The sequence below is a fragment of the Erpetoichthys calabaricus genome, chromosome 5, assembly GCF_900747795.2.
Source record: "Erpetoichthys calabaricus chromosome 5, fErpCal1.3, whole genome shotgun sequence".
Lineage (NCBI taxonomy): Eukaryota > Metazoa > Chordata > Cladistia > Polypteriformes > Polypteridae > Erpetoichthys > Erpetoichthys calabaricus.
In genome coordinates this window covers 168478855-168501363 of record NC_041398.2, presented here as the reverse complement: position 1 = coordinate 168501363, position 22509 = coordinate 168478855, and the positions used below count along the sequence as shown (strand labels likewise).

General features: G+C 37.8%; 1 protein-coding gene across 7 annotated transcripts in view; it reads left to right on the top strand.

Moving 5' to 3' along the window:
* The window catches only part of fryl (furry homolog, like), a 621684-nt gene that overhangs the window by 233931 nt on the left and 365244 nt on the right, over positions 1–22509 (top strand). The window lies entirely within an intron of this gene.

The window sequence follows — 22509 nt, the reverse complement described above, 5'->3', positions numbered from 1 at the left end:
CAAGGCACGGTATAAACCGTAACTTTAAGTTTATAGAAACGCTGCCGTTTGCAATACCATATTCGCCCCTGCGAAGCGCGGTGATTTTGCTATATATATTAAAATATTTCAACCATTGTATGATCTGCTTCTCGCAACTGAAAGAGGGCACCGTGGCAGAAGTTAGCCGACTTGCTCACCAACCACAAGCGTTACCTGGTAGGTAACCACCCATACAATCAGATTGTGAATCAGACTACGAATGCCTGCAATGTAATTACCCCGATCTACATGCTGTCAAATGAACGAACCTCACGCCGTGGCACAACGTTAGGGGCTTCGCCTCTACGTCCGAGGATCGATTCCCGTAAGGGAGTGCAGTGACTGTGTACTCCTGATGAGCCCACAATTACGGCGAAACACGTGTCACATACTATGCATCTTCAAAGCACGGTGTAAACAGTAAGTTTAAATTGAGTTTATAGAAACGCTCCCGCTGCCGTTTGCAATACCATATTAGATGACTTTGTAACAGAGTTAAAATTGCTGGAGCGATAAATTTTTAACTGCCGGGTCATGTCGCGTGTTCTTGGGTAGGTACACCAAAAAATTTATACATTTATGCATGTAATGGGCAAACAAAAAATGTACTATACCCGAAAGCACTACAGTAGTACTCAATGTATCTTTACTTCTTAAATGTTAATGTTTTACTGTTTAATAATTTATACGATTCTTATATGTTATTCAGATTCTTTTATCAAAATACCAGTAACAGCGCACTGCACGATAACGTGGAGTGAATACACTTGACATGACCATTCATAGTATTTATCCTCTTTCTCTGTACGTTTACCATTCGTTTGCTCAGAGGTTGATGCGCTTGCTGCTTAATGAGCAGCTCTTGACCCTAGCGTCCCGCTGCTTCTCTTCTTTCGTCGGCATCTTTTCCCGTTAAAACTGATTTCTTTTAGAACTTAGTATGTTTTCTTTAATTTTTCAGTTAAGCTGGCACTTAAGTCTTCAATCTGCCTCAAGAATGATTAGCGAAGGTGGTAGACAATGAAAACGTCAGCCGTACGCATCCGCCACGCACGCACTGGTGCGCGCAGCTGTGAGTTGATTCTACAATAAAATAAAATAAAGATAAAAAGAGTAATAACTTGCACCACCGCTATTCAATTACACTTGCCTAACGCCTCTCCTAAGGGGAAATACTGTGGGATCTGGGCATCCGTCAAAGCAGCAATCACAAGCCCGATTACAAAGCGGGAAGCTGTGATTTGTCGTCTCCCTCCCATGTAACAATCACAGCCCGTGTTGCAACGCACTATGTATGTATATGTATATATGTGTATGTGTGTGTATATGTATGTGTGTATATATATATATATATATATATATATGTGTTCATATGTGTGGGAAAGCGAATAGTAGACGTGACGTAGTATCTGTGTACCAAATTTCAAGTCAATAGGTGAAACGGTTTGCGAGCTACAGCTCATTTAAAATCCTGGACAGACAAACTAATAGCCACGGTACTGTTTTATAGAAGAACATTTTAATGTTTAATAATTAATATTTATATGCAATGTGCTTCTTATATATTACTTCATATTCTCAAATGATAATGATGTTAATGTTGTTTATATTGATTTCTGTGTTATTGTAAGTGCTCTTTATTTGTGGAAAAATAAATTTGGCAATTTAACTTATTTTATACATACATTTTATTTTTTTCTCTTGCACTCAGTGAGCAAATCCACTGGCTAATCAACTATATATATATATATATATATATATATATATATATATATATATATATATATATATATATATAGAGAGAGAGATAGATAGATAGATATATGTGTATGTATGTAGATATACAAATATGTATATATATGTATATATGTTTATATATATGTAGATATACAAATATGTATATGTATATATATGTATATATGTGTGTATATATGTAGATATACAAATATGTATATGTATATATATGTATATGTGTCTGCATGTGTGTGTATATATATATATATATATATATATATGTATGTGTATATATATGTTGATATATGTATATATATGTGGATGTGTATATGTATATATTTATGTATATACACTATGTTTATGTATATATATGTTTACATAACCTCTTTAACACACTACTTCTCCGCTGCGAAGCGCGGGTATTTTGCTAGTATATATATATATATAAAAATAAAATCTAAACTAAAAATACACAATGAAGGAAAACTAAAACTAAACTGAATTTCCAAGTAAGGTCAGAAAAAATATAGAAATAAAAACTAATATAAAAAGGCAAAACTATAATAACCTTGATTGTATCAGCCGCTTTCTTAATTAGCAGCTAGTTACTGCTGCTAATTTAACTTCAATTATAATTGACTTGCTTAATTGTTTTTTTGTTTTTTTTTCATCAACCAGCAGCCAAACAATAACATGCAGAGCAAAACAAGAGATGACCAACTAACTCAGAGGTCTCCACTAGTTCATTCTAGAACAAGCAGTTTTCATTAACACTTAAATAGGAGACTGCAGCAGAAGGTGGCATGGTGCTATCTAACTTTTAGCTCGATTACTGGGCTACAAATATTCACACCATAAAACAATGGAAACTGGCAAAAGTCCACCAATCTACTCCTGTGTAGTATCTAAGAAAAACTATATCCTGTTCTAATTGTACATTCTTTATTCTGCTCTATGCTCCAGTTAACAGTCATGACCATCAATATACCACCAATCCTATAGGTCTAACATTAACTGTTGATATTTAACCAATGAAGGATGCTTATAAGGCAGAGAAGCTTTTTTCTGTTTTCTCTTATACATGATAATCACATATTTCACCCTTCTCTAACCTATGCAGTATTACAACCTATGGAAGACACACAGGATTACCAATATATAAAGATATTTATGTTGATAATGTATTTTAATCTTTTGAACAATTAAGCTCCTAATGTAATCTTCTGGCTACACACAGCTGGCAGCAGCATTCTGAGACAGTACCTATTATTGAAGAGAGACTTATTTAGTTCTGTACTTTACCATTCTAAACAGGTATGCTCAGGCAGAACCCGACCATGGCTTATTGATGATAAACAGTAGTTTTGACTACAATTGAAATAAGCACTTAAAAGTTCAGAGAAAATACCAAGTACAACCCCAAGTCTTCCTAAAGTAGCACATGGAATAATATGACAAGATCAATAGTATAGCAAGGAAATGTCAGATATCTTGAGTTAACTATATGATTGCAACTAAATGTTCCCATGATCTGGAACATTTTTGCAAGTATCCAAGCATTAAGGGCATTGAATCAGCCAGTTAACTTGTTTTCAGGAGACGCACATTTCTTGGGTATCTTCCTGTAGGGCTGTATTGCTACAGTCATATGAAAAAGTTTGGGAACCCCTCTCAGCCTGCATAATAATTTACTCTACTTTCAACAAAAAAAATAACAGTGGTATGTCTTTCATTTCCAAGGAACATCTGAGTACTGGGGTGTTTTCCGAACAAAGATTTTTAGTGAAACAGTATTTAGTTGTATGAAATTAAATCAAATGTGAAAAACTGGCTGTGCAGTCCCCTTGTAATTTTGCTGATTTGAATGCATGTAACTGTTCAATACTGATTACTTACAACACCAAATTAGTTGGATTAGCTCGTTAAGCCTTGAACTTCATAGACAGGTGCATCCAATCATTAGAAAAGGTATTTAAGTTGAGCTTCCCTTTGACTCCCCTCTGAAGAGTGACAGCATGGGATCCTCAAAGCAACTCTCAAAAGATCTGATAACAAAGATTGTTCAGTATCATGGTTTAGGGGAAGGCTACAAAAAGCTATCTCAGAAGTTTAAACTGTCAGTTTCAACTGTAAGGAATGTAATCAGGAAATAGAAGGCCACAGGCACAGTTGCTGTTAAACCCAGGTCTGGCAGACCAAGAAAAATACAGGAGCGGCATATGCACAGGATTGTGAGAATGGTTACAGACAACCCACAGATCACCTCCAAAGACCTGCAAGAACATCACTGTAGATGTCTGTACATCGTTCTACAATTCAGCGCAATTTGCACCAAGAACATCTGTATGGCAGGGTGATGAGAAAGAAGCCCTTTCTGCACTTACGCCACAAACAGAGTCACTTGTTGTATGCAAATGCTCATTTAGACAAGCCAGATTTATTTTGGAGCAAAGTTCTTTGGACTGAATGGACAAAAATTGAGTTATTTGGTCATGACAAAAAGCGGAAGAAGAACAGTGCATTCCAAGAAAAACACCTGCTACCTACTGTCAAATTTGGTGGAAGTTCCATCATACTGTGGGGCTGTGTGGCTAGTTCAGGGGCTGGGGCCCTTGTTAAAGTCGAGGGTCAGATGAATTCAATCCAATATCAACAAATTCTTCAGGATATGCAGGGGTTGGATATTCCAACAAGACAATGACCTAAAACACAGTTCGAAATCTACAAAGGCATTCACGCAGAGGGAGAAGTACAATGTTCTGGAATGGCCGTTACAGTCCCCTGACTTGAATATCATTGAAAATCTATGGGATGATTTGAAGCAGGCTGTCCATGCTCAGCAGCCATCAAATTTAACTGAACTGGAGAAATTTTGTGTGGAAGAATGGTCAAAAATACCTCCATCCAGAATCCAGACACTCATCAAAGGCTATAGGAGGCATCTAGAGGCTGTTATGTTTGCAAAAGGAGGCTCAACTAAGTATTGATGTAATATCTCTGTTGGGGTGCCCAAATGTATGCACCTGTCTAATTTTGTTATGATGATATTGCATATTTTCTGTTAATCCAATAAACTTAATGTCACTGCTGAAATACTACTGTTTCCATAAGGCATGTCGTATATTAAAATGAAGTTGCTACTTTGAAAGCTCAACCAATGATAAACAAAAATCCAAAGAATTAAGAGGGGTTCCCAAACTCTTTCATATGACTGTATACTTACTAGTCATAGTGCTGGAGTGTGACAATGTGTTGCATGTTGATTGGCACATACAGATAACCATTTTACTGTACTCCATGTGTGACAATAGTGACCCTATATTCCTATAATTTAGATTCATATAGGTTCCTGACCACTATAATATAGCACCCTTCTGAATCCATTTTTTTTAATATTGCCTTAAATGTAATTGTTTTTTTTGGGGGGGGGGGGGGGGGGGGAATTTGCTGAAACAGGTCCTTACTGTTTAAGGGTGTCCTGTAATTTTTCGGCTTTTAAGAGCACGAGAACACTTGTTTGTCTTAGTTATGATTGAGGTGTTGAATATTGCAGATTATAAAATGTTTTGATTGATCAGAATTATACTGTTGCTGTATTCTGGTACACATTTTTTGATAAGAAGTAAAATGTTTTATCTTCATTGATAATTTCACATCTTAATTGCTGGGTCTTGCAATCGTTCATCTAATCAATGAATTACCAAATAAAATAAAACAAAGAAATAACTCTCAAATCACCCAACCCCCAAAATAAAATCTATCTCATCTATCGTCCCAAAGGAGGCAAATATCAGACACTACATTATTCTGTCCTCTTGACATTTCAAGAAACAAGGTATCCCCAGAATACACATAACCCTGAAAGTGGTGAACTGAAGTTTAAATTGATATACTGACTGATGTCCAGATAGAACCAACCTTGGTATAAGAGGTTTGTTGCTGTAACATGTATCCCTCTTTTGAATGGTTGTAGCAGAGAAATCTGCACTGTTAAAAAAAAAAAAAAAAAAAAAAAAAATGTTTATGGTAAAATACTGGCAGCTGGATTTCCAGAATTTTAGCGTAAAAAAGAAAAGTATTTTTAGGTCTGCGGTATAATTTTGTAGTTAAAAATATTTTTTCTTTGCAACACATTCCAACAGAAGGGAATGTTTAACCATAACCAGAAATTCATGTAGTGTAATAAGTATGCCAATCAATAAACCATTAGAAAGTATTGTCTGGGTCAAACCCCAGTACACAGCTTGCATCAATAAAGTAACAACTAATAGCAAACATGTACCATTTAATTATACACATTGTAAACAATTCAATGTTTAAGGAAGCTATGACACATTGTCTGGTGGGGAAGTAAAGTTTGCTTTTGTGGTGTATGGTATCCTATAGGTGTGCCAGCTTATCGATTACAACCCACCATAAATCAGCTTCCATAACCTCAAAAAACAATCCGCACGCAGGGAAAAATAAGTCTGCTATCTTAGTTTGAGTTTTTTCCCTACTATTCAAAGGTATGTGGTTCACCAGGAACAATATGGTAAAAGGGGGCGTGTCCTTACGCAAATATCCGGTTTTACCGAAACCGCGTTTTACATTTTACGGTTGTTTACCTTTGCTATTTAACAGTTTTATACTGTAAAATTAACAGATTTTTTTCATTGTAATTGAAATGCATTTGTAAATGGTATTTAGCATATTTTGAAGGTAGAAAAATATTGATTTTACAGAACTTGGCTGTAAAATAATAATGAAAGTTTAAGATATACAAGTAATTTTCAGTAGAACATAAGGTAACTTTCCTTTTTTTCAGAAAAGGTCTTTTACTTTCACCATTTACAGTATTTTTACCGTTAAATTTACTGACATTTTTTACACTGTGGAAATATATGGATTTTTTTTTTGTGTGTGTGAAAAATGTTTTAAAGATTCTTTTAATTGATATACATTAATCAATCAGTTATTATCCAATTTTGCTGTTGGAAATACCAACAATTAATTAGATAATTGGTAAGTCTCCTACTTTATTCAGTTTAGCATTTCACTTTTGGAATTATAGTGTAACATTAAGATGGAGTTATAGGTCATTGCTACAGATTTAGGTAGAGGATTCTGCTTGCGTTGGTATGAACTATTTGTTTTTACATGATCTTTGTCCATGGTGTAGTGTAATGATACCTTGCTCAGCTCATTGTTAGGCTCTTTGCTGTGTCACATGTAATTTCATAGGGAAGAGTGTTCCTATTTTTTGGCATAAGGGTGTAGACACTAAAGTTCTGTTCTTGAAGTAATTCTATTTCTCAGTCTTCTTAGAGGTCCAGGTCCAAGGTTTTATGGAGAGTAGCTTCCAGGTCAAAGAAAGTTTTTGAGGTTTTTTCTGTGCATATTGTGGATGCTCTTTTTGCTCTATAGAGAGTAGATGAACAACAGCATTTATTTCTATAGCACACTTTCATACACATGATGTAACTCAAAGTACTTTACAAAATGTCAAACAAATAGTTACAAGAAATGACTAACAACTTAAATTAGGTAAGAATGAAAATGAATAAGTAACAAAAAAATAAACATATATGGGCTTACATAGCATGGATATATAATTAGTAGTAAAGTAGCATCCTTATATATAGTATAATAACATATTGTAAGTTTCTAAAGATGAGCATGATAAGGTCAGATGGCCAAGAGGACAGAAAAAAAAAAACCTCCCGATAAGCTCAAGAAAAGAACAAAATCTTCCTAGGGGTTCCAAGGCCAAAAGACCACCCAGCCTCCACTGAGCATTCTACTTAAAAGTAAATGTACTTAAGTCATTTGTTATTGTTTCCAGGCTTTGTACCAGAGGATTTGATGCAGTGGGTCTCTTGGACAGCCGGGGCACCTGCCTTCATTGAAGCATCACCACTGACTGCTCAGTCCCTTGATCAGGTGGTGATGGTGAAAAATGGCACCACAGAAAAACCAGAAAAGTAAACTGAGAAAAATAGAAATGACTTAAGAATGCAAGTCAGTGAAGAATATGAAAGTACTGTGCATGCAGTAGAACTGATATGTAGCTCTGGGACCGTGAAACAATCTACCAAGACATGCAGTTGAAGAAGAGACCTTCACAACCTTTAAGAAGAATCTGGATGAGATATTGGGACAGCTTAGCTATTAACTAAACAGACAAGCTTGATGGACCAAATTGTCTCCTCTTGTCAAATTTTGTATATATGTATGTAGCAATGAAAAAGCCAATTTTAAAATAGTGGATTTTTAGGAATTTTTCAAAATGATTCAACAGTTTTAGTCTGGTGTATCTGTTTTTGGTAAAGTATTCAAGAATTTTTTGTATAAGAGCAAAGGTTGTCTCACCACTTATTTTATACTCCTCTCTTGGAATAATAAGCAGACTGCTATTAGAAGGTCTAAGATGTCAACTTGGAATGTAGGGGAGCATGTATTCCAAAATATAATTTTCTGTTTAAAATTATTCCTGCTGAATTCTGAACTAATTGCAAGCGATTGATGTCTTTCTTAGGTAGTCCTGTTAAGAGTGCATTGCAGTAATCTAGTTACTAAAAACTAATTTTATCTACATTTTGCAATGTTCATTAAATGGATAAATGCAGTCTTAGTAATCTGGTTAATGTATAATTTAAACTTTAGTTCAGAGTCCATGATTACACCTAAATTCATTACCTCCTCCTTTACTTTTAATGCTAAGGAATCAAGATTATTTTTATGACCTTTACTATATCCATTTTTGCCAACCACTAAGATTTCTAACTCACCTTATATAACTATAGAAAATTACTAGTCATCCATTTAGAAATACAAGTAAGACATTGAATCAGAGAGATCAGAGTATTGGGTTCATCAGGTGCTATACATAAGTAAACTACATGTCAGATTTCAGCTTTCATCTCCCAAAAGACAGACGAGATGGTGATTGGATCAAGGTCCCTTCTACTAACAGATCCAGTGCCTGAGTTCATTGAACTGTTACAAGCCAAATTACACATTTTATTGGCTAACTAAAAAGATTACAATATGCAAGCTTTTGAGGCAACTTGGGCCCCTTGTTCAGGCAAGATCTTCAGACAATCCTTTTAGTTAGCCAATAAAAGGTGTCATTTTGCTTGACTTCTCACTACATTCATAATGGATAACATGGTACACCACCCTAGTACTACTGTTACAAGCCTAAAATGAATGCCCTTTTTGAGTGCTTATTGTTTGAAGGAATCTCTGCAGAGATAGCAGTTCCACTCTGATTTACACCTTTGTTATCAGATGAAGAACAGAACTGACCAAATGTTGTTAGAGCTGCATTTCTGCCATTTATTTCAGTCTTCACTCTGGAATAGAGCTAGACAATATGGACTTAAATTGATATTGCAATTATTTTGACCCAAAATGTGCTATTTGATATTTATCGATATGTTCTCAGAGCACCAGTAAACCCCCGATTCTCTAAAGAATCGCAAATCCAAGAATGGCAATCACTTTCTGTTTCCTCCGATACTTGGATGGATGAAATATTATGGAGGGTGGGCGCGTCCTGGGAAAGTTCATTTAATTAAATAAACATATTTGTACTAAAGCGGTTTCTTTTTGGAGCTGTGACTCATCTGGTTCTGGTGTTTCAGAAGCGCGTTGTACGCACCTTTGTTTATTGTTGCAGTCTCTTTTTTGTTTTTCTATGGCTGTGTCGTCAGCGAGAAGTCGTTTGCTGACGGCGGCGGATTCGCGTGCTGAAGTGACCATGGCGGCGGATCCGAGCATGGAGGGCTACATTACTAAACGAATGTGGTATATGCGGTGGTGTGGGCGGTCGCGTTCGGGCGGCTATACAACCTGGCGTGCACGCTATACCTCAGGGTGATCCTTTATTAATCTCAGTATTTCTTGTTTTTAATTTTTTAAATTATTTTGAATGGTAGCTGTGATATCTTTCACTTGGATGTTATAGATTGCATTGAGTAAGTAAAGCTGGAAAAAATATTGGTTTGTGTGTTTTCATTTAAGGCTGTAAAGCAAAAAAATGTGAGTATCTTGAAGGGGGTAATTCTTTTTTTTTAATACCCACTTGTATATTTTATATTATGTTACAGATAAAAGGGACAACATTGTCCACCTGAATAATGGAGGTACTTTTAATTAAAAAGCCAGTGGAAGGGGTTTCCATTTTTGCTGTGGTATTCAACAGGTATCAAGTATCATGAAATCTCACTGGTATTAGTATTAAGTACAACAATTTTTGTATCATGACATCCTTAGTTAGAATAACAGTTTTTGTAATTATTGATTTATTGCAGTCATTTGCTTTATTTGTCATACAATACACCAAAACATTCTGCTCATATAAAGCTGGTGCCAATTACAAAAAATGTATTATTCCCAAGGGGAAATTCTGTTTTTCGCATACCCCAGCTTACTAAGATGTTTTGGGGCATAGCGCAGGGTCAGCTATTTGTATAGTGCCGCTGGAGCAATTGCAGGTTAAGGGCCTTGCTGAAGGGCCCAACAGAGTAGCATTCCTTCTGTCACTGCCTGGAGCCAAACCGACAACCTTCAAGTTACCAACCCAGATCCTTTACCACAGAGAGCCACCATTCTGGCCAAATTTTAAATTGCCTTGAGTTTCAAATAACTTGAAAAGAAAACAATTTTTTATTGATGGTATTTAATTTCACAGAACCAGCAGTGATGCTTTTGATAAACAGGTTTGATTACTTCCTATTAAACATAGGCCTTGGTTTCCAGATCGTCTTTACTGTATACAGTTATAATTTAGGGTGGTGCTCTGCATGCATTCAGGCATGCTCCCAAACATCAGTAGTCCTATAATACAAAACCAGCTCAGCCTTGCACCTGCACTATAGCAAACTGTCTGTGCATGCATTATAAAGGCAAGGCATGTGTTCAAATCTACAAAAGAGCACCAACAGCAAATGGTGCAGAAAACTAAGTACCGTATATACTGCCAGATAAGCCACAAATTTTAGGAACCAAAATAGACAAACTAATATTCGGATATCCATAGACCAGAGCTAAAATTTATTATTGTTTTTAGCATTATTCACTTTGTGTATATGAAAAGAAAGTAATGACGATGAGAGGAACTGTGCACAATATAGATTGTGTCACTTTTAACTCCTTTCTCAATTATGTAGATTACAGTACAGTTCTCATTCATTATATGGACAACTTTTCCTAATAAATGAAAAAATCCAACAGTTAGCAAAATGTATAAAATATCTAATCAAATGCTAAAGAAGTAGCATACTGAATGAACTATGTACAGTCTTCTCCAGTGTTCTGGCAGTGAGGAACACCTTTACTGAACTGTGCTAGCTGCTGCTATTTCTCATTAGAAGGACAGTTATTAAACAGAGTCTCTTTCCCCATCCGCTCTCTCACCGCATCGCTCTCGGCTTTTTCTCTGATCCAGAAGACACTGTTTACACTTCTGTTTATCTCTCTATCTCTATCTCAACATCTTTTTGGTGAAAAGACACTGAACAACGCCATCATGCTCCTACTTCAAGTTCACGACTGCCATGTCTCTCTCTGATCCCTGTGTAGCTCGCCTACTCCCTTTGTGCATTGGTTCATGCCAGCTGCTCATCGTTCCAGCTGTATATCCTCTTTCATATAGCCAGCTCGTGCTATCGCCCTCCAACCCGGTCTCCGCTCCGCTCTGCACTGCTGCATGCACTGCATGACAGTCCATAGCTGAGTCACTACATTAAGCATGTCATCTGCCAACAATGTTGGTAAATGCTACTTTTAAAAGTAACTTAGATAAATTTCTCATTACATACAAGTGAACAGGTAATGTGTTACTTTTGTGTTACTTGTTCTTCTTTTTTTTATGAAAAACTGAACATTTCACTGGCCAGTATTTATTATTTCGTAAGCCCACATAGGAACCTTCATGAAACTAACCAGAAACAGCCATATCTGATCATTTTGTTGTGTTTTATACTGCACAAATTTTAGGATTTCATATGTCATTAAGTAAATAATATTTCCTGTTTCCATTGTCAAACTTAAGCCCCCGAAGATTTGAAATGTGAACATTAGCCATGCCACAACTAATGTTTCAGAACAGCTATAGCAAATAGCTATATAAAAACTAAACCAATGCTTTATTTTTTGGTTTCTGTTATGTCAGGTATAAACTGCAGTTTTTTAAATTTCTGGGCAAGTGACTACACACACTGAATGATAGTCGCCAGTCGTATATCTGCTCAAACTGTACAAACGTGTTTGATCCAGTTGACATATGCTACAATGTGGATGCTTAGACTATATGTGTACAATACAATACAATACAATTTATTTTTATATATCCCAGAATCACACAAGAAGTGCCACAATGGGCTTTAACAGGCCCTGCCTTTTGATAGCCCCCCAGCCTCGGCTCTTAGGAATACAAGGAAAAACTCACAAAAAAACCCTTGTAGGGAAAAAAAAAGGAAGAAACCTTGGGAAAGGCAGTTGAAAGAGCGACCCCTTTCCAGGTAGGCTGGGCGTGCAGTGGGTGTCAAAAAAGAAAAGGGGTTAAATACAATACAATACACAGAACAAAACACAAGTAATCCTCAATACAATAAGTGTAATAGAAATATTACAAGTACAGATCAGAATTCAACAGTAGATGATATCAGCATAATACAATATGGATTTGTTCACAGTCCTGGAGACCTTGGCCATCAAGCTGCACCCTCTATTGTCCATTCCATAGCTGAGTCAGCGCTGGGCCAGCCAATTCGAAGAAAAGACCCCTCTACCCGATGATTCCTGTGATCCTCCATCAGAGATGATACAAGGATCTGCTGGACAGTTTTACCCATTCAAACAAACATGATGACCACAGGCTTCTCAAAATGACAACAAAGAGCTGCATTACTGACTATTGCCGTACTGAAAGTACAAAGAAAAGAAAAAGGCGTAGCTGAGCCTGCAGATGGTTGAGATGTGGACGATACAGTTTGTCTATTTTACAGGGAGAATTAGATGTCCATAGTCTATTTATAAATTTACTGCTGCATGTGTATCTTCCAGTAAAGATTTCCTAAGATGCGTTTGTCATTGGTCATTTAGTTGTATGTATGTTGCTCTATGATCATTTAGATTTTTAAAGTTAAAAATGTAAAAATGAGCATTATAACAATAATGCCCAATGTACCATATCCTGCGATTTGATACTTTATGAAGTTTTATAGCAACATCAGAAAATTGGGTTGTGAGACTGCTCACACTAGAAGACAACTAAGACCACCACACAGTAAGGCAGACTTTTGTGGACAGTTGTCCATGTCTGTGTTTGTTTGGCATCCAACCACCAGAGAGGCATTCTGTTTAAGAGAGCTTGGGTTTTTAAATACCATTTGAATAAACAAGAACAGAAGGTTAGGCAAGCACAAGGAAAGTTGTGGCAACATCTAGTGGTTTAACATTATCATGCATTGCAAAAGGTTAGTTAGTATCACAATCTGTCTAAGTAATAAATTATGGCACCATATTACAGTATATGTTACAACCCTTTTTTTCTTCATCCATATTTTTTAAACATCCTGTTTTCTTTAAAATAGAAATGTTAAAATAGAGAAACGAATTCAATCATGGACTAGTTTACTGTTTAACTTGAGAGACCCTATATTTTGTATACAGTATATTCCTGTTTTACATGCCAGAGAGCCAGTCCATTAAGCAAATAGATCTCAGTAGTCAGTCCTAGCTGTTGAAGCGGTCACAGATTGATGCCTGTATTCCTCGGACGGTAGTCAGAGCAAACCTCAGTCACACACACCACCATGACAAAGTATTTAATAGACAAAAGTGCATCTTTGATTAAATGTATAAAAAACTACACTTAACCCATTCCCAGAGTGCCCCAAATATTTCACAATGCGTACATTTTCTACATTTTTAAAAAAATAATAAAGTGCCTATTTTGCCACAGTTACAACAAGAAGACAAAATAAACGGTATACAAAATACACAAGTTGAAATAACTTCTCAAGCCAAATTTTTAACTATAAACTAAACTGTAATTAAAGTTGTACATAATGTTTCTTTGTTTTAAAGACAGGCAACTTGCAAGGGACACTTACTTAGGATAGGATGAATTTATTTATATTCTTTATTAACATATTTACATTAGTCATCGCCTTAAAAATAAAAGCCATCAAGGAAAAAAGTACACTTTATTGCAGATTTATTTTACTAACATAGTGCACCCCAGCTACCCCTTAAACTTCACCTATGCTATACTTTGTGCTAAAGGGCTGCAGGGAACCAGATAACACCCAGAAACAATTGCTGAGCGATGCGCTTTAGAAGGGTGATGATTATTATTATTATTTGTATAGTGCCTTTACCATGCTGCAATTAAATTATAGGAGAATGCAATTAAATTATAGAAGGATCAAAGTAAATTATTATTTTATTAACAATCTTAATATACCAATTTTTAGTAGGGATTATATACTCTGTGTTTTGTGGCTTATTCTACATGGAATGATAAATGACTATATAATGCACATAAAGTACAAATTGTCACATAATTTTTTTAACCATTTGATCCCAGCTGCATGGTGGGGATATACCTGAAAGGCCAGTATAATGGCCTGTCTATCATATATTATATTATAATGTGAATGTAGGCAAAACCTGTTGCATTTTTCCCAGTTGATTCTGGAGTTTGTATTTAGCAGGGGGCACTAGCTCCCTTGTCTTTTGTAATTGCAGCATGTTACATAACCCGAAACTATATAGATATAAAAAGGCGATACCCCTCCCTTAGTGATACAGCGGTAAGAAATCACATAGGAGAAATAACTTAGCTTTCTTTAATGACGGTTTACGCGGCATAACAGACGAGGAAGCCATGACAAGACCATCACCGAAGTGGGAGCCCGATGTATACAGTCTGCCATTTTTGTTGCTGCGTTGGAAGGATTTTCCAGATTGGATGACGGTATCTCCCATCCGTCCGTCGGCCTCAGAGGTGTGCCGGGCAATGTTCCAAGGCTTTATACTCTTTATCCATGTGCAGGCCCCGACTTAGATGAATCATGCCATTCCCAAACAAGGCACAGAGGATACCGTTTCCTGCTGACTTTGACACACAGAAATTGAGTGGATTTATAAAATATTTTTTGTACAGAGCACAGTGACATATTAAACTTATATACTTATTACAGGGTTTGTCAATGGTGTGTTCAATGTTTGCATGGACTGGGTGTTGGGCAGGGTCATGGGGCCCAGCGGCTGTGGGGCATCTGTTGGTGAAGAATGATTCACAGATCTTGACATGGCCAACGATGCTGTGATCTTCGCGGAATCAATGGAGACTCCTGATCAGGGCTCTCATGAGACTGAGTGAGGAGTCCGATAAGGTTGGGCAGTATCCAAATTTTGATACCGTCAAACCTCCTCCCTATTTTACCTCGGTATACGGTATTACCGTGAATAATAAAAAAAATGTGACGTAAGGCTCAGACAGCGTCACCAAACTGTTGGCTTGTGCCTAAACTGTTCAGAAACTGAATATCAAACACTAATACTGAAACAATAACAAAATAACATGCAGAACAATATTAACAACTTTTATTAGCAACAAATAGCAGTTTATAAAAAAGTGCAAATACAACAGTCAAACAGAATTAAATTAACATAAACATCCAGAACAGTTTTCGCGTGGAGACGCGCACACAAATCAATTAAATTAAATCACACCACTTGAACAACTTTTAATAACAAAGAAGAGCAGCTTATAAAAAAGTGCAAATAGACCCACAACAGTCAACCAGAGTTGAATTAACATAAACATCATCCATATTATAAAACGTATTGCAAAGCAATAGTCCTAAACAAAAACTCCTTTCTAGTCTTCTTTCCAATATTGTTTTTAACGTAAACCAAATAAAAAAACCTGAATCAATTAAATAAATAAAAATAAACACAGTGCGAATAGGAACGAATGGCAAGTGGCATCAATCTAGTCAAGATTTTTCGCTAGAAAAACCAGCATGTTTACTTTGTCCGGCTTTAACAGGGCACGTTGTGGACCAACAACTTTACCTGCGGTGCTGAAAACCCGCTCCGATGGTTTGCTTGTGGCACAGACGCACAGGTACTTTCGTGCCACTCGCGACATCTGGGGAAAACGCCCGGCAGCATTTTTCCACCAGAGAAGTGGGTCCTCGTCTCCTTGAGTAACTGGCTCCAAACAGTAGGCTGTTATTTCAGCTCCGACTCGGTCCTCTACGGCAGGGGTCCCCAACCACCGGTCCGCGACCCACTACCGGGCCGCAGCCGTCTGACAGCCGTGCTGCGAGAGAACTGCCGGCAACGGAGACTCACTCAGACTTTTCAGAACGCTTGGCGGGCGGGGCTTTGCAGCGGCGCAGAGAGAGGAGAGAGTATTACAACAAAGTATTGTTACGGTCCCGACAGTTTCCCCATATGACACGAGTCTATAGAAATCGCGTTACTACGAAGTACATTCAGCAGATGCTTTCATTACAATGAAGTGACCTTGAAATGCCTGAATGAATCATCCACAGAGCAGTTAGATCTGTGGTCGCAGCTCAGATGTGCACGTTTGCACAACGATCCCCAAACAGAAACATTGTAAAAAAAAATTCTTTCTTCGAACTTTCCTCGTACTGTTTTTTTTTTTGCTGTTTTTGTTTTCTGTGGTTTTCAGTGATACCTTTTGCTTATTGCTTGTCAACATTTGAAAAACATCCATTGGAATTTAACTCATTGTCGCCCTCCTATAGAAATGGCAGACACGAAAAAAACGATAACAGTGTTAATGTTTGTGATGTGCAATCTGTTGGAATGGCAAATGCAAAGCATATGTCTTTGTTATATGCAAAAAAAGAAGAAAAATCTCTTGTTGCAAATGTATGCGAACTGCTTGAAAACTTAATAATAATATAAATGTTATGTAAATTGTGTATAAAACTGCTCCCCCCAGAGTCCCCCAAAACTACTTCCCAGAGTCATCTTTTTTCGTGAGGGTGCAGGTTGCGCCTCTCCCTCTTCCACTCTGATGGCCACTGGACCTGCTGCCTCTAAGCTCACGATCTCAGCCTGTAATTCAGCCTTGGTCTCAGCCAATGTGTTGTCATCCGTCTCATATCCTCCACGGTAACGAGGGTCGAGGAAAGTGCATTTTCACAATATTTTGCGCACTGAATTGGATTCATACTTGGCCTCCAGCTTTGTTAGAATTCCAGTTTTGATTGACTTTGTTAGCTGGAGGTCATTTTCTGACGCAGCCAACACATTGTCCCTGCAGAGCTGTAGTATGGGGAGGATACAGGAACTGGTCACATAATTTTCTCCTGACAAAATATCAGTGAAGTCACCGACTGGTTTCAGTGCTTCGTGAACAGCTTTCAAGACGTCCATGTCCTGCCAGGTCAGGGACAGGCTGCTCCTCCTGTCATCAGACAGGACGTGTCTGATCGCTTGGGCCTGCTCGAGGATGCGCTCCACCATTGCCAGTTTGGAGCCCCAGCGAGTTGCGCAGTCCTGCCGACAGATGGATGGATGAATTAATTAATGAATGATGAATAAACGATTAAATGAATGAATAGGCCTAAATAAACAAATGAATGAATAAATAGGCATAAATAAACGAATGAATAAATAGGCCTAAATAAACAAATGAATGCATAAATAAATAAGTCCATTAATGTATATTATTCCATTTGGTCAAATTTGCATGCACATTTATTTTAGGCTAAATAAGTCCCTTATGCGCATCAAGCCTGCATTTATTTGATAAAAAATACAGGAAAAAAATTACAATTTAAAAAATGGTTTTCTATTTTAATATAGCCTACTTTTCAATATAATTTATTTATGTGATGCAAAGCATATATATATGCCCCTTTTTTTATATTTGAGCCCCTGCCCCTGAGGAACTCTCTGCACGTTTTATGCTTACCGTTATGAGACTATGTTTTGGGAGTCCCAAGTCCACTTGCTTCTTGTGGAGTTCATGCTTACGTTGCCAGCTGTGTGAAAAGGCCCCGACAATATTAAGGCATAGTCGGTTTTTTGCCTCTGGTCATGCAATCCATTTGTGACAGCCAAGTTTAGATTGTGACCGAAGCAGTATAGCCACGGCCAATGCAGGGCCCTGATTGCGGCATGAATGTTGGCAGCTTTGTCAGTGGTTATGGCTGAAAGTTTTTTCTCGTCAAGTTGCCATTCCTGAAGTGCAACTTTGAGTGCAGCAGCAAGATTGTCCGCTGTATGACTCTCAGGAAAATACGTAGTTTGGAGGCATTTGGATTCAAGTTTCCAGTCAGGTGTAACAGTATGGACAGTCAGAGACATATATGGTGTCATGTTAACTGACGACCACATGTCAGTTGTTAAGGAATAACTGTCTGCCGCTGACAGCAACACTTGAACATTGTCTCTAACTTTACTATATAAATGTGGGACGGCTGTTTGTGAGAAATATTTCCGTCCAGGCAGCTCATACTGGGCATCTAGGACCTTTACCATGTCCGTAAAGGACTTTTTTTCCACTGTGTGGAAAGAGACCATTTTCTTCGCCAAGTATTTTGTCACTGCATCAGTACAGGTTTTCCAACGGACACTGTCCCTTTTGTACTTTGTTGCTTTCCCGAAGGCCCCCATTATCGTCGGCTGCGTACTGGCGGTGGACCTAGATGTTGTTGGTCCTGGCGTTGAAACTGTTGCACTGAGTGAACTCGGGTCCATCCTCGCAGCAGTGAGTGGATGGTGGTTTCGTGTATGCGACCTTAGGTTCGAGGTATTTCCATCTCTCGTGGTCACCTTTTTGTTGCACAATTTGGAAATTGCCTCGTCCGTATTTACCGCCTCTCCCTTCTCGTTCGGTCGAAACCCGAAATACTGCCAAACTGCAGAAGTTGTGTTCTTTTTCGAGACCAGGTCACTTGGTGTGCGACTCGCCATCTTTCCCCACCTCTCTCTTTCTCCTCCACGCTGTCACGTGATGACAACCACGCATACGCATTTTTAGGCATTAAATAAATTATATTTAATATTTAATCCTTGTCTCCCATATAAGTGCATTGTTTTTATGATGGTATAACGGTATTGAAACTGATACCGTTGCTATTTTTAGATCCCGCGGGATACCATATTACCGTATTACCGCCCAAGCCTAGAGTCCGAGTGTCTGGTCTTGTAATTGTCCTGCATAAAAAGCAAGATTCAGGCCTTTAATGACCTCTTTGGCACATCTATCAGTAGTGTGTCTGTATGCTGAAAGAATGTCAACCTTGTCGAGATGTTTACTTACCTCCACATTGACATTCATGTCTCTTATGAAGTCAGTAGAGGAATTGGGAGACCATGAGGTCGCTGGAAAGGGGTGTATGGTGCTCCCAATATCTTTGCAAAAGGAAGGAAGGTCCAAGTCTCTTAGAGTCCTGTTTCTTCCTGTTTGCTGTATGGTTGCTAGACATGGACGCTATTCAGTGACCTGAAACAAAGACTGGACTCCTTCAGTACCATGTTTCTTTGGAGAATCGTTGGGTATCACTGGTTTGACTTTGTGTCGAACTAGCGGTTGCTTACAGAGTCCCAAATGAGGCACGTTACTCGCATTGTGAATGAGCATCAGTTATGGCACTTTGGCCATGTGGCATGATTCCCCGAGGGTGATCCAACTCCCTGGCTGCAACAGATAGTTCGTCATTTCTGGGGGGATGGGACTGGACTGCGTGTCTGCCTGGGGGCATTGCCAACCAGGATCCCGAGTTGTTTCGTCATGTGGTGGGTGCAGCAATGCACTATACCAGAGCATGCTTCTTGACTTGACCTATCTATCATCATAACCCGACTGGCCTGAGTAATGGCCTGTACAAATTTATTACACTACTGTACTTTCTAAATCAAGCAATCGGCTGCCATAGAAGCATATTCTCAAAAGGCTGCTGCACCTTTCTGTGGAAATAACCCAGCAGGCTAGAATACTGGCCTTCACTATATTACATTATGCACATAATATAATAATAATAATAATTCATTACATTTATATAGCGCTTTTCTCAGTATTCAAAGCGCTATCCACCGCTGTCTAGCCTTTCTGCTAGATTTTTTTTTTTTTTTAGCTGCAGGGCAATATTTTTTTTTTTTTTTTTTTTGGGTAGGTATGAAGATGGAAAGGATTTCAGTTGTACTTTTAACAACAGATGCTTAGCATGCACAGAGAAATATAAGCAGGCAATGAGAGACTTTGCCCTTCTGCTCCGTGGTAGGTTTCCTACCTCGATGAGCTCTCCTTAGGCCATTTATTTACAGTGTGACAGGTTTTACTTTTATAAGTTAAAATATTTGGTTTCTTAAATAGTTGTTGAAAATGATGGGGAGGGGCAGGGCTAATAGGATTAAGATGCCGGCATGAAATTTGTTTTGGCATTTCACTTCTTTCCCTCTCACAGACACAAAACAGAAAAAACTCGCATATATACATCACAAATACTTAACCGCCCATCCAGACCACTCTTCTGTGTGAATGTGTACAACGCATATAGGTGAAATGTGCTTTTGTATCAAGGGTGTGAGAGTCTTTAGAAAGCGAAAGAAGTGAAGGATGAAAGTTAGTTTTTTGTTGAGTTTGGATGATGGAGATTGATGAATTGGTTCCAAAAAACCAGAAAATAATTGTCGAAATACTGTATGCATATTATGTCCTGTTTAATGTAATGTGATGTGACTGTTAATGTTCTGCAGAGTGGTTTGTCACAGTGAAATTACCTTTTTAAATGCCTGTTTTTATTTCAGAAAGTTTCTCTTCATCACTGTATTGTATACAAGGTGGATAATGAACAGTAGTAATTAAAAGACATTATCTCACCCCACTGTTATCTATAGGTGAACACTGCTCTAGTGAAACATAATAAAGTCCATGTGATATTGTCCAGAAGGTGTTTTGTTGTTGTATGAAACCAATGAAGTAAAATAGTAAATTGTTTTACTCTTACTTAAAATACAGTGGAGTACTTCAAAGCTGTGCAAGAAGGTCAAAACAGTCATTGTTTTAGAGTTTAATAGTTGTTTCTGTTTCTTATACTGGAGTTGTATTTTCAAGGAGGATAAGTAATTTTAAAAGTGTTTATATGTAAACATGTCTGCATATCTCTTCAGATTCAACTTTACAGTGATAAGTTTGTAGAACAAAGAAATTGAGGTTTGATTTTCTGCCCATTATTTTGAACTTTTTCTTTAAACAGTCATTTCCCTCGGTAATGAGGCCATATTATCTCCGAATTTATTCATTGCAATTTGGGGTTCTTTATAAAAGAAGGAAAAAAGAAGAATATTGTGTGCAAAGAAACTTTCTAGACCTATTAATAGTTACCGCATTTACAAAAAGCTACATGTATGAAAATGATAAAGGTTTGTCTAATATATAAAGCAGAGTCGATGTTTGTTTGTCCTCCATACAAATCTGCACCAGGTGTCCAGTCGCCACCAAACTGGGCATGGGGCTGCTTTGTGACCAGGAGGAGGTCATGGGATATGTTTGGTTGGGAACAATGACCTTGGTAAAGCGCAGGACACCTTTTGACTGGCACAGCGTTCGCCACACGTCCCTGTGCTTATCATCGACAAGATGGCCGCACGTTGTAACAGACGCTAACGGAGGCGCCATCTAGCGGCACGTTTGGTCTCTGTGCATCCCTGTTTACCAATGTTTCTCAAGTATGAGAAAGCCACCTGGTTTCATCGCATGAAGGGGAACTGCCGTATGGATGTAAAACATGAACGACCCAGTGCGCGTGACTGGCTTTCCGTTTTTGTGGTGCTATTTGCTTGCTTTCTGATCACAGAAACGTCTACAATTTCGTGTTCAAAAATGTCTATTTCCTGGCCGTCTCAAACATTGTGCAAGACGTCAAGATGTTTTCATACCAAGATTTACGCTAACTCCGAATTATTTACCCTTTCATTTCAAACATCTACAATAAGGCTGAAGGGTAATCACTCAAAGTTAAAAGCAACAATTTGGAAAATCCATACTTTTCACACGGACAACTCTGCATAACATGTTCTATAGTGGGCGATCCTCACAATTTGTTGATTTTTGGCACCCCAAGACAAAACAAAAAATATGGTGTATTCAAAGCCTCTAAAATGACCACTTATATTAACTATTACAATAAAATGTCAATCAGAAAAATGTTTGTTCGATTTCTATGTTCTGTTTCTTTCATTTTGGAAATTCATCAGTTATAGATTCCCGGGCAACGCCGGGTATGCCTGCTGGTAATATATAATTTGTAATTACATTTTTCCTGTCCATTTGTCACCCGTGCAATGCTGTATGTTTTTTTTTTTTTTTAGTTTTTTTTTTTAACTTTCTTGAGTTTTTTGATGTTTTGCACTGTAAGTAAATTATGACACTATGCAATGTGTATCTGGCATCTAGGAGCATTAATAGTAAGATTTGTGTACAGTAATCCCTCCTCCATCGCGGGGGTTGCGTTCCAGAGCCACCCGCGAAGTAGGAAAATCCGCGAAGTAGAAACCATACGTTTATATGGTTATTTTTAGAATGTCATGCTTGGGTCACAGATTTGCGCAGAAACACAGGAGGTTATAGAGAGACAGGAACGTTATTCAAACACTGCAAACAAACATTTGTCTCTTTTTCAAAAGTTTAAACTGTGCTCCATGACAAGACAGAGATGACAGTTCTGTCTCACAATTAAAAGAATGCAAACATATCTTCCTTTT